This window comes from Peromyscus eremicus, chromosome 19, assembly GCF_949786415.1.
Source record: "Peromyscus eremicus chromosome 19, PerEre_H2_v1, whole genome shotgun sequence".
Classification (NCBI taxonomy): domain Eukaryota; kingdom Metazoa; phylum Chordata; class Mammalia; order Rodentia; family Cricetidae; genus Peromyscus; species Peromyscus eremicus.
This window is the reverse complement of record NC_081435.1, coordinates 2,270,269-2,283,883: the sequence shown is the minus strand read 5'-3', so window position 1 is coordinate 2,283,883 and position 13,615 is coordinate 2,270,269. Positions and strand designations below refer to the sequence as shown.

General features: G+C 41.2%; 1 protein-coding gene across 1 annotated transcript in view; it reads right to left on the bottom strand.

The window, feature by feature from the left end:
* Rbbp8 (RB binding protein 8, endonuclease) overlaps positions 1 to 13,263 on the bottom strand; it is a 100,499-nt gene extending 87,236 nt beyond the window's left edge. Inside the window, exon 1 of the mRNA XM_059246036.1 lies at positions 13,126 to 13,263. The gene's annotated coding sequence lies outside the window, so the exon portion shown is untranslated. The remainder of the gene's footprint in view (positions 1 to 13,125) is intronic.
* Positions 13,264 to 13,615: the final 352 nt, after the last annotated feature.

Genomic DNA, 13,615 nt, shown 5'->3' with positions numbered 1-13,615 from the left:
AAGGTAACCATGGCCGCTGCGGGCAGCATGAGGAGCAGCGCCACAGCCTTACCAACATTGGTGCCGTGACTCGGATACACCACCGAACACCGAGGACCTGCTGTGACTGCTGCTGCCTGCCGCCTCCTCCCTCATCCAGCGAGACTGCGAGACTGTGAGCACGCGCACGTCCCTTGCCACCTCCGCTGGACCCCCACACAGCTACCACTACTGATACCGCCATGATTCTTCACAGTGAGTCTGCCATTCTCATGGCTGTAGTCTGAGCTATATTCTTTGCAACGGACACCCCGGGGGTTGTCCTCAGGCTGTACTGGCAACGGCAGGCACATTTTCCGCTCCTGACGAGGTAAATGTTGTCTAAGGTTCAACGGTGGACCAACTACAGTACAGTCGCAGCCCTCACGATCCCTTGACAAAGAGGACTCATGACTTGAGCTGATTCATAGATCTCTCTCCAATCTCGGGGACGCCAGAGATTGTAGTCTGATCCCAGTTTGTTATTTTAATTTTTTATTTTTCTCTCAGCTACAGCCGTGAGACAAAGGGGCGGATACGATACATTTACCACCTACATTGGCAGATGGGGCGGGCACAGCATAAACCTGGCCACATAACAGTGTAAACCTGGCCGCATAACAGAGTCACAGGAACTTCTGCCAGCGAATGGGTAAATAAGAGTTACTTTATCTCCAAGCTTTCTGCTAAAGCTCTAAACCCTTCTCCTTCCCCACTTCTGCGTCTGCCACGTGCAACCTTTTCTGTCTGACTTCCGCCGGCAGTGGGCCAGCTCAAATGGGCGGGCTTGGACTGTTTCTACGACTTGCCCTAACTCACCTTAACTCCACCCACTCATTCTCACATGCATACAGACAGGGCCCTGATCTTTGACTTGTCCCTAATTCCAAAAATAAAATAAAATAAAATAAATTCTCATGCACCACAAGCTTTTCTCTTCCCAGTTCCCTGTTCTCACTGTTCAGCCAATGATACAGGACCACCACAGAACTGGAGTCCAGAGATCATCAACATCTTGTCAAACAGAAAGTTCCCAGCCACAGCCAAGAGGGATACATGTATCCAGAGCAAACGGATAACAGACAGCATCCCACAATGCCTGTCTACCTCAGAAGACTCCCCTAAGAGCCAACCAACGTCCAATTGTCAGCTGGAAGCAGTTTTTGAGAGGAACAACACCCCTATTCCCATCTACCTGCTTTTTTATAATAAGTGAAAGTCTGGGATATAAGAATTCTGTCCTTAGTTACGTCATCAGCACAGCGTCCCAGCCTAAAAAGCATGTGGGCCCTGTGTGTGTCCCTCTCTTTCCTTTCTGCTCCTTCCTTCCATCTGTCCTCTCTCTCTCCCTCTCTCTCCCAACAAAGCTCTAAAAAGGTAACCATGGCTGTGATTCCTCCAATCAGCACTCTCCTCTGCTGGATGACCGCCGCGCCATGAGCAGCGCCGTTTAACCAACACTGGTGGCACACACCTTTAATCCCAGCACTTAGGAGGCAAGGGTAGGTGGATCTCTGTGAGTTCAAGGCCAGCCTGGTCTGCATAGTGAGTTCTAGGACAGCCAGAGTTACATAGTGAGACCCTGTCTTGAAAAAAGAAAAACACAAAAGAATGTTCTACTCAGGTTTAGTAATTTTATAATTATTTTAAAAGATATATTTAGCATCCATGGGTCATGTCAGCATTAATGTTTTTATGTTGATAGTGCCTTAGATATTCATGGAAGTACTCACAGCAGGCATTAAAGATTGTCAGGGCATGGTAGTTTCCACTTGTAAATCTGTAATCTCAGTATTTAGGAGGTTGCAGGATGATTGCTGCAAAATGGGGTCCAGCTTGGCTATATAGGAAGTTCCAGCTAGCCTCAGCTACATAACAGAATATTTCTCAAAAGTATTTACCCCATAGCTAAGGAATGTAGGTCATTAATAGAGTGCTAAGTTAGCATGCACAAGCTCCTGGGTTTGATCCCTTATACCAGCACTGCAAACACATAAACACAAAAGATTACACATTACCTTCAATGAGAAAGAATAGCCTCATTTAGTCTGGCCAATTTCCAACCTAGATCAGCAAGTTTTATTATTTATTTATAGACTTGGACTCTATGTGAACCAGGCTAGCCTTTAATCCCCCTCTTTCAGCAAGTGTTACACATGTGTGCCATCATACCTGGCTAGAAGCTTTATTTAGTTTGGTTAAATAAGTAGTTGTAGCTCTACTGGAGTAAATGTCCTTCTTTTCCTCTAGAAACGATTTGTGTGTTTTAAGACAGCATCTTACTCTATAGCCTGTGCTGACTTCATGGCAATCTTCCTGCTTCAACCTTCCAAGCGTTGGGATCACACGCATGAGCTACCATACCTGCTGCATATTTGTTTATATTTTAATTTAACCTAACTTGTTTTAATTTGGTGTGTGTATTGTTGTGGCATGTGTGATAAATGTACATGTTGGTGTGGATATGTGCATGTGTGCATATGCCTGTGGAGGCCAGGTCAGCATCAGGTGTTTTCCTTTGCTCTGCTTCCTCTTAGTGAGTGAGTCAGTGAGTCAGTGAGTCAGTCAGTCAGTTTATTGAGACGGGGTCTCACTATGTAGCCTTGGCTGGCCTGGCATTTGCTATGTAGATCACACTGGCTTTGAACTCAGAGATCTGCCTGCCTCTGCCTCCCAACTTCTGGAATTAGAGGGTGTCATCACTCCTGGCCTCCATCTTATTTTTTGAGACATGGTCTCTCACTGGACCTGGAGCTTACTGACTGAGTTAGGCTGGCTGGGTAGCAAACTCTGGATGTCCACTTGTCTCTACCCACTGGGGTTTTTAAGGTGCTGGGATCTGAACTTAGTACCTATGCTTGGACAGCAAGTACGTTTTGGACCAAGCCATCCCTTAGTCACGTCGTTACTGTTTGTTGTTGTTGTTGTTGTTTTCTGCATTTATTTGCGTATTTTACTGGGTTTGGGGACACAGCACACGTGGGTAATCAAGACAACTTGCAGGAGTTAGTTCTTCCTTTCTACCATGTGGGTCCTGGGATCGAACTTAGGTCATCAGTATTGGCAGCAGACGCCTTTCCCAACTGACTCATCTCACCAGCCCCCTCATTTGTTTTCAAAGATTCATTGAGTTTCATTTCATGTTAGTAATGGGCAATGTTTTCCTGGATATGTGATTTTTCTCAATAAAGAAACTATATGCGTGATAAAGAAGGTTCTTATACAGTTTATTCCTAGTTGTAGATGTGGTAATAGTTTAAGAATGTTAGTCTCTTATTTTCAAAATGATATGTCATGGACAGGGACATCTATTTATAATGTAGTCATATTTAGGCAATGTTTCATCTCCATGGCCACTTTGTAGGTCTTACACTGCCTTTCTAACAGTGGCACTTAGGAGAACCTCAGGACTTAACTGTCAAAGAGATGCCAGGAAAATGTAAAAGCAGTCGCCAAGACTATAAAATTGAAAAGGTTTGTTTATTTTAAGAATCTTGAAAATTGGCTGGGCAGTGGTAGTGCACACCTTTAATTCCAGCAGAGGCAGAGGCAGGCAGATCTCTGTGAGTTCAAAGCCAGCTTGGTCTACAGAGCGAGTTCCAGGACAGGCACCAAAGCTACACAAGAGAAACCCTGTCTCGAAAAACAAAAACCAAAAAAGAATCTTGAAAAATGAGTCTTTCTACTTTTATCCAGTCAATATACTGTACTGTCGTGTGTATATGTGTATGTGTGTGTGTGTGTGTGTGTGTGTGTGTGTGTATGTGTGTGTTACAACCATGTCAGAAAGTGCGAATAGTACTTATTTACAGTTACATAAATACAAAATATTCTGAAGGGCTAACTGTAAGAGCTAACTGTAAGTTACTGACACTTAGAGTCTATTTGTTAAAACATTCCTCAGTAGATTTATAAAAATAAACACAGGTAATCGTCTCTGTTGTAGTTTGCTTTCTGTTGCTGAGATAAAACACTAACAGAAAGCAACTTGGGAGGAAAGGGTTTGTCTGGCTTCTGCATCTCAATCACAGTCCATCACTGAGGGAAGCCGAGGTAGGAACTCAAGCAGGAACCGTGGAGGAAGCTGCTATGGCTTGCTTCCCCTGGCTTGCTCAGCCGCATTCCTTATAGAATTTAGGACCCAGGGGTGGAACTGCACATACTGGGCTGGGTCCATCAATTAACAATCAAGAAAATGCCGACTGACATGCCCACAGGCCAGTTAGCAAAGACTTTGAGTTTTAGCTAGTACTTTCCCAGTTTTTCTTGAGTTAGGATCAAGAGTATAAAAATTCATAGTGAAATCATGCTTTAACACATCATACCCTGGTGACTTTCTTTGTGAGCTGTTTGGGACACTGATGTTGTAATGGACAGGCTGTGTAAGATCACCATGTGGCTGGCTTACCAGTCATAGTCCTGGTTAATATCTGTTGTTCTAGTTTAATTGTTAATGGGACTCCCTGTTACTCGAAAAAACTTGGATTGGGTCTTAAATCACAGGTCATAAGTTTTAAAGAATTTTAAATGTAAACTAATAAAAAAGAGAAGACAGATGATTTTGTGATCAGGAATATTTCCTTCTCATCCATACATAGTCAATCCTACAGTCATATCCAAACTATCTGTAGATTATTGCATATGTAATATAAGCAATGGAGCGTTGTATTTTTGATTTACTAATAGCACGCTGAGCCTGGTGTTGTGGTTTGTGCCTATGATCTCAGGACATGGGAGGTGGAAGTAGGAACTCAGAAGTTCAGGCCGATCTGCTGCTGCTGCATAGAGTTTGAGACTACTCTGAGCTACGCGAGACCCTGAATCAGATAAAATCCCCAGATAAAACATAATAATAATACTCAGAATTGCTATGAGTTGAGAAGTGGTTTAATATTGGTAGGAAATTAATTCAAGAACAGTGTTAAAATACAAATGTACGCGCGCGCGTGCGTGCGTGCGTGCGTGCGTGCGTGTGTGTGTGTGTGTGTGTGTGTGTGTGTGTAATTGTTTGCCTTGGTTTTCTGAGATTGGGACTTGCTTTGTAGCCCCAGCTGGCCTAATCCTTGTTATATGCCTAGTCTTTCCTCAAACTTGTTCACTCCTTCCGCATCAGCCAATAGAATGCAGTATATATCTTCTTTTTTGAACCTAAAAGTAAGACTTAAAGGTAGAGCAGGTACAGTTTTTTTTTATTTTTTTCACAGAGGTTGAAAACTAACTGCTAACTACTATTAGGTAATAATAGTAAATAATAGGTAAGTAGACCCAAGACTCCAGTCTCAGCTCTGTCTGTAAATGTCATGTTTGTGTATAGATGCTCTCTTCTCATACACCATGCAGTTTTTGATGATAGAATCAATATGAAAGCTTTAAATTTTCCTTTTTCTTTTTTCTTTTTTTTTCTTTTTTTCTTTTGGTTTTTCGAGACAGGGTTTCTCTGTGTAGTTTTGGTGCCTGTCCTGGATCTCGCTCTGTAGACCAGGCTGGCCTTGAACTCACAGAGATTCACCTGGCTCTGCCTCCCAAGTGCTGGAATTAAAGGCGTGCGCCACCACTGCCCAGCCTAAATTTTTCTTTTTTAAAAACTATTTAATCGTCTTTATTTTTCTGTTTTGTATTTATTTTTGTTCCAGGCTGACCTCAAACTTCCAATTCTGTCTCAACCTCTTAAGTGTGAAGTATAGCATTCACCCAACCAGCTCAGGTTTTCAATTTTGTTTTTTGCTTTTTTGAGACCAGGTTTCTCTGTGCAGCTCTGACTGTCCTCGAACTCACAGAGATCCGCCTGCCTCTGCCTCCTGAGTGCTGGGGTTAAAGGTGTGCACCGTCACTGCCTGCCTAGAAAATATTTTTAAAAAAGTAATAAAGTTTCTGAATTTTAGCCAAAAAATTATTACATAAAATTTAAATCGGACATAATGCTCTACATAGTTTTCTTTTAGTAGGTTAAATAATGTCTATGCAAAAGGAAGAACTGACAGGAATATTTGGCATCTCATAATACAGCCTAAGATCATCTTATCAAAGACTAGGTTTTATTCGATATACAGCAGTCAGTCACAGTCACATGTAACTCTTTCTGCCAGCAGGTTGATGAAATTTTATTTCCATCTGGGTGTTGACAGTACTCTCATGTGACATTTCACATTCAAACAAGTCCCTGCAGTCATTGTGAGCTAATCTTGAGGTACAGGCACATGGATTTTAAATAGTACAATGTCAAGAGAGCCAAAGATTGCCTCTTCCCCCTACAAAATGAATAAATAAATAATAAAATAGATATTTTGTGCAAAAAAAAAAGTTAACTTATATCCCCAACATATCTGTCTATTTACTCCAGAAAGCTTTAAAATGCAAGAGATCATGAGAGGTTTTAGTTAGTTTCAAGATGGTCTTTCTACGTGGTCCAGGCTCACCTTGAACTTGCCATTTTCCTGCCTCTGCCTCCTGGGGTTACAGATATGTGCTGTCATGCCTGATGAAAAAAGACTTCAACTTGATGTAACTTGCCATGCGTAGGGGCGCACACCTTTAAGCCCAGTACCTGGGAGGCAGAGGCAGGCGGATCTCTGAGTTAGAGGCCAGCCTGGTCTACAGAGTGAGATCCAGGACAGCCAGGGCTGCACAGAGAAACCCTGTCTCGAAAAACAAACAAGCAAACAAAGTTTGATGTAACTTAGTCTCCAACTAAGGAAAAAATAGATGTTTCAGCCAGTGTTGGAGTTAAATACCTACCATAATCCACCTTCATTCATTATTATTGAAATTTTGGATGTGAAACCACCCAGCCTTTAACAGCTGAGCCATTTCTCCAGCCCTAGAATTTAAATTCATTTCATGATTTCATAGAAATGTGAAATGTACTTTGATAAAGTTTTCCCAGTTTATTATATTTAAACTTTTAAAATGTATTTTTATTAATTCTATGAGAATTTCATAATTCATACAATATATTTTGGTGATATTCATCCCCAACTTCTTCCCCTAACTCCTAAATATGGGGTTTCATGTAGCTCAGGCTGGTATGGAAACTGTATAGCTGAAAATGACCATAAACTCCTGATCCTCAAGCCTCCATTTCCCAAGAGCTGGATTACAGGTGTACATTACAGTACTGGGTTCTATCTTTTAGACTTTTTTGCATTAATAATTTATTTCTAAGGAATTTTGTTCTACACAGACTTTTATTTGCCTTACATATATATGTATATATGCATACATTTGAAAGATGAATATAAATCAACTTCTGATGGAATTAGAAAACATATTTACAGTAGCTTTTCCATGCCTGTGTTGTGGGTTTTTTCAAGTCCTAATTTTTTTTTAATTCTAATTTTTTTTTATTTCTTATGTGCATTGGTGTTTTGCCTGCATGCATGTCTATGTGATGATGTTGGGTCCCCTGGAACTGAAGCCACAGACAGTTGTGAACCACCATGTGGATGCTGGGAATTGAACCTGGGTCCTCTGGAAGAGCAGTCCATGTTCTTAACCACTGAACCATCTCTCCAGCCCCCCTCAAGTCCTAAATTTAAAAATTTATTTATTTTGATTTTTTATGTGTAGGAGGGTTTTGCCTCAAAGTCTATCTGAGCATCAAGTGCTTGTCTGGTGCCTGCAGAGACCAGAGGAGGGCGTCAGATCCAAGAGCTGGAGTTAGAAAGCTGGTGAGCCTCCGTGTGGGTGCTGGGAACGGAGCCCAAGCCCTCTGCAAGAACAGTAAGTGATCTTAGCCACAGAGACATCTCTCTCCAGCTCTCATGCACTAAATTTAAATTTAATAGATCAAGGCAGACATGGTAGCTTATACCTGTACTCAGCACTTAGGAGGCTAAGGCAGGAGGATTGCCACAAGTTCAAGGCCAGTCTGGGCTGCTGAGTAAGACCCTATCTCAAAAACCAAAACAAGGACATTTAATTCATTGAGTTAGGCATGGAGGCACACATCTAATCCCTGGACGAGTGATGTTGAAGCAGGAGGAGTATGAATTCAGAGCCAGCCTTGGCTATGTATGAAGACTGTCTACAACAAACAAACAAACAAACACCAAAACTAAAATCAAAACAAAATCACAACAAGCCATAGATCCAAGGGCCTTATCTCATTATTTCAGAAAAGACCAGAAAAGGAAGTGCTCCCAAAAAAAGATCGTATCTCATAATCAAAGATGGCATATGCCTATTATCCTCAGGAAGAGTTATGAGCTGGGAGATGGGACCAGAGCTTAAAGCTATCTCTAATTATCTACATGTTTCCTAGACTGGTCTTATTTTCCCAACAGAAGGTATTTATTATACCTGAAGAGGTTGTTCTAAGAATGAAAAACATAGTCTGAGACTGTAGAGTGCACAGCCCTAAATGGGATATCTACATCACACCCTCTTCCCAAGCTCAAGGATCATAGGATAGGGAGTAGAAAGATTGTGAGAGCCAGAGGCGTTGGCTGAATGAAACAGTTCTCTGGACACAGCAGGGCATTTGCACACATGAACTCACACAGTTGTAACAGCATGCACAAGTCCTGTGCAGGCTCAAGCCAGACACAAGTCTAAGCACAGGGAAGGGAGGTGAGCGAGTCCCTCCCACTTCCATCTGTAGAGCCATTGGCAATCGAGAGCTCCCGGAAGGGGAAAGCCAATTTTCCTTGAAGGTGTGACCTGATAGGTTGACCCAGTCTCGGGGATAGCCTCACTTCTGAGTATTTGGGCAGCACAAACTGGACAAGGTGGGTTTAATAATAATAATAATAATAAGGGACGTGAAGTTGGGTGGGTAGGGAGGTGGGAATGGATCTGGTAAGAATTGGGAGAGGAGCTGGGCGGTGGTAGCGCACGCCTTTAATCCCAGCACTTGGGAGGCAGAGGCAGGCGGATCTTTGTGAGTTCGAGGCCAGCCTGGTCTGCAGAGCAAGAGCCAGGAAAGGCACAAAGCTACACAGAGAAACCCTGTCTCGAAAAACAAAAACAAAACAAACAAAACAAAATACAAAAACAAAAAAAGAATTGGGAGAGGGGAGTGAAAATAACCAAAATATACTGTATAGGATTTTCAAAGAATTAATACAAGTATTTTTAAAAAATCACCTATTCCAATTACAAAATTCTATAGAAATGAGAAACCAATTTATTCATTAATTTCAGAAGTTAGTGTTTGTTTGAAATTACTTAATAATGGTGATTCATGTCCAAGGAAGGTAATGTTGATGTATTTTTACCTTTGGTAATATGTAATAGTAAATACCAGAGTGTGTTTTTTCCCTCCATTTGAAAGTGCATCTGGGTTTTTTGTTGTTGTTTTGGTTTGGCTTTTTGGTTTCTCCGAGACCATCCTTGCTGTCCTGGAACTCATAGAGATCTTCCTCCTCTGTCTCCTAAGTGCTGGGATTAAAGGCATGCACCACCACTTCCCAATATTATTATGGGTTTGTTCAGCAGTGTGTGTCCTCACCTCTTACCTGCTGTACATTAGGGTTAACTTTCCTGTTTTATCCTAATTCAGTTCATTGGCTACTTTAGCACTCAAGAGTTCCTTTTTCAATCCCAGGCATAATTATTCTAATAGAATTCAAGCTAATGAAAGATACACTCTTTGTTAGATTTCTGGGTCTCTTATCTGCACCTGTGTCTCCTTGACTTTTGTTCTGGTTTTTACTGGATCACGTCTCATGCTGTAGCTCAGGTTGGCCTCCAGCCTGCAGCAGTCTGTCTGCATCCCCTCCCAAGTCCTAGGATCACGGACATGAACTACCATGCCAAGCATCGCCCTCACTTCTGGAAACTATGCTTATGCATTGCATGAGTGCATGTGGTGTCGTTGCCACTGAAGCACCGACAAGCTGTTGAGTTTTTCGGTTTCTCTTCTGCTTGACTAGAACTTGCATACATATTCTTCAGAGTCAAGCTCTTATATCATGTTAGAGGTTATATTTAATTACTTCTGGTAACCAGAACTTCTTGGAAACACTCCCAAATAAACTTGTACTATTCAAAATCCTGTGTTTCGCTAGAATGGAAAGTGTTACTTAAGGTCCAATGTAGTCAATTTATTTTTACTGTAATTTTACCAATGTAAACTTAGTAAAATCTTTGGATCAATACTGGGAGTAGAGTGCATCCTAACTGGTCATTTCTCTGCTCTTTGGCCCTTTAAGATCAGCAGCCAAATTCAGGAAACGAGTTGTAGTTTATTAGAAAATGCCTTTCTCACAGAAGGTCAAATTTCAGTGCATCTCAGGTTTTGTGGGAATGGATTGAATACATGAAATAAAAATAAGCTAAAGTTCCTCACTTCCCATTTGAAATCCTCTGCTACTAGCTCAGAAAATACATATTAGGTGTAAAGTATATCAGAATTTATCAGTAAACTACAGAAAAAGCAGTTTGATGATGTTTTTCCTGTAATATAATAGATTGGACACTTCTCGGGCCTTGCTTGTTCCAGCCACTTCAGTGGCAACCAGATTTAGACAGTTGAACTTGAAAGCTCCTCCCCTAGCCTTTTGGCCTGTGGTTTCTTTGAAACTAGTGGAAAACTATACATAATCTGAAGTTGTAGGGAATTTAGAGCCTGCAAGGGCCCTCAACTGGAAGTCAGAGCTGGTACATATGTGCTCTTTGCTTCTGTCCTCTGACAGGGAAATCTGGGTGGTTTCATGGCTCCTAAGAATATATTGGCTTTGGGCACTATTTGGTTGAAGTTGAGGATGGATTTAAAAGTGCATGCAGTCTTAGGGCTGGAAAGATGGCTTGATCAGTTCCCAGCACTCACGTCAGGTGTCTTACAACCACCTATGACTCCAGTTCTTAGCCTCTATGGTCACCCAAACACATGTGGCATACATTCACACAGGCACACACTTTAAAAAAAATCTTTTAAAAAATAAAATGCAGAAGTATAGTTTGCATTGGCTGTTCCCTGGTTCCTTTTCTTGTCCTCTCATTCTTGATTGGGATGACCTCCAAATACAGAGTTACACATTGGCCAGAGGACCAGGCTCTGCTCGCCGCTGTGAAGGACATTAACTAAGGGTAAGAGGGACACACAAGATTTCTATTTCACTATTTTTTTTTAGTAATGAATGGACATTAAAAATTTTAGAAGTTCATGTTGGACATGGTGGCAAAAACCTTTAATCCCAGCACTTGGGAAGCAGGGACAGGAGGATCTTGCTGAGTTCAAGACCAGCCTGGTCTATATAGCAAGTCCAGGATAGCCTGGGCTACAGAGAGAGACACTGTCTCAAACTACACACACACACACACACACACACACACACACACACATACACACACACATACACACTGCCTCAAAAACTGTAGAAGTGTACACACATAGATGGGTTCAGACTAATTGTACAGAGTTGTTTTTAAGGTGGAGTGTGACCTAAGATTTGTTGAACATATGTGTTTGGGGTTTTTCTGGTAGTGTTCATGGCTTTGCATGGAGGTATTCATTATAGTAATACATAAGGTCGAAAATGCATTTTTTTCCCTGCTTATTTTTAAGGCTACCTTTAATACAATAAACTGTAAGATTCTTAATATTCTAGTTCATTTTTTATTCACAGCAAGTTTTTAGTCTTGAATTATCCAAATTAGCTAGTTGGGGTGGGGGGAGTTCAACTAAGTGAAAATTAAAGAATCCCATTCCAAAATGTAGAGTTGGGCTTGAAATTTTAGCCATGTATTTTTATGCAAAACACGCATTTGGTTCTCCAACAGCTTTTTCTTCAAAACCATAAACATAAGAAAGTGTTCAGTCTCAGGTTTGTCTCTGAGCAGTAAGCCCTGCATTTAAACAGCATCATTTACAGTTTTACAATATGCAGCAGAGTAGCAGGAACATCATGATGTACTCTGAATGTATATTGTACCCAAAAACTAACTGAAAAGAGAAAATTCAACTAAATAAAAGTTTTGACTCATATTACCTCAAACTTGGAAAATACAATTTATGTGGAATAAAAGGAAAGCTGGTTCGCTGACTCAGCACATTCCACTGCAGCTGCACAGCAGAGCTCCTGGGGTAGTTTACGCAGAACTGCCTAGAAGCAGGACTGAGAAGCATCTAAGGTGTTCTCTATAAAAGTGGGTCTCTCCTGAACACCCCCTGCCTGCTTTACTAACACACTGAAAGTGTTATGTTCTCTGTTTGACCATAACCATGACCTGGGGACAATGAAAAGGTCCACTCTGTCCCAGGCAAGGTCCTGCCAAAGTAACTGACAGGAAAGTACTCAGTCCAACTCTTTAGGTTTTTAAAAGTTCCTTGATAAATTCAAACGTCAGCTGTTAGGTTAAATTCCCCAGAGGTGGGTGGGCTCAGTTCTCGTGATGACTAGCAGAATACATGGTATGCTAAAGGAAACCCAAAGGCTGCTTGCCTTCTAAGTGACAAACTCCTCACACAAATTAATTGGCTCCACGAAGAGACGGGAAAGAACTGTTTTAGAATGTAAGTGAAAGGAAGATCCAAGTCTTCTGTAACATACACAGCTTTCAGACCTAGCAGACATGACACAGCCTGTCCTCATTCCTTTCTACCCAGCTCAGCAATGCCTTTGAGCCCAATCGTTAATCAGTTACCAGATCCCACAATCTTTGTTTTTCACACTCTTCAATCTTGCTGTGAATTGTCCCTCTCAGGTGCTTAGGATCACCAAGCAGGACAATATCTTTTTTCTTTTGCCTTAAAGAAACAATTACTATTTTATTCTCAATTAGATTTACTATATGAAATTGTTAGCATGTAGCAACAGCCTGTAAAACATAATAGTATATATTATCAAAGAAATAAATGGCTGAAGATGATTCATTAATATGTGAGATATACTTAGCAGAATTATTCAACTCAACTTTTTAAATGACAATAGTTACAACTAACTTACAAAAAAGTATAGCAAAGTGTATAGTGTACCAAATAGCTTTATCTCAACAAATAGATGAACATAGATGCAAGTTCATAAAACAATACTCAACCAGCTTTACAGAAAAGTATAATAGTGCAGGTGTTTTAATGCTGCCATATTAAAATATATATCTTAAACATTTAATTTAATCTTTCAAAGATGCATTTAAAATTGGAAAATATAAAAAATATGAACTTACCCTTCAATTTATTTAGATGCTGTTTGCCCCTGGTCAAAAGCAGATGGTCTTTTCCTGCTCACTTTACCTGAAGCTATGAACATAGATGTCAGATCAGTGAAAGCCACCTCTCTGGACCACATCAGAGTTAGCTAGACACTACTGCGATGTGGCAGAGTTCTGCTGCATCTAAGCTCTATACCGTGTGCAATGGATAACCTAATATGCCTTTCATTGAACTCGCCGGGCAGGTTTTCTACCGACTGTGGAACATGGAATCAAACCAGAATATGTTGGCATAACAGGCCAGTCAAACTGGTTCTTCTGTAGATCCAGAACCTGTTGGACCAGTCTGCATCAAAGGCTAGCCCAACATGCTGCAGCGGCTCAGCTCTGCTAAGTTTGTATTGGGTGAGTTATCCCCACCTCCAGTCAACTCCCAACAAACTACTCAGAATGTTGTAGCCTCCAGCAAAATAATTCAGAGTTCTAGTGGGAGGAGTAGCTATGT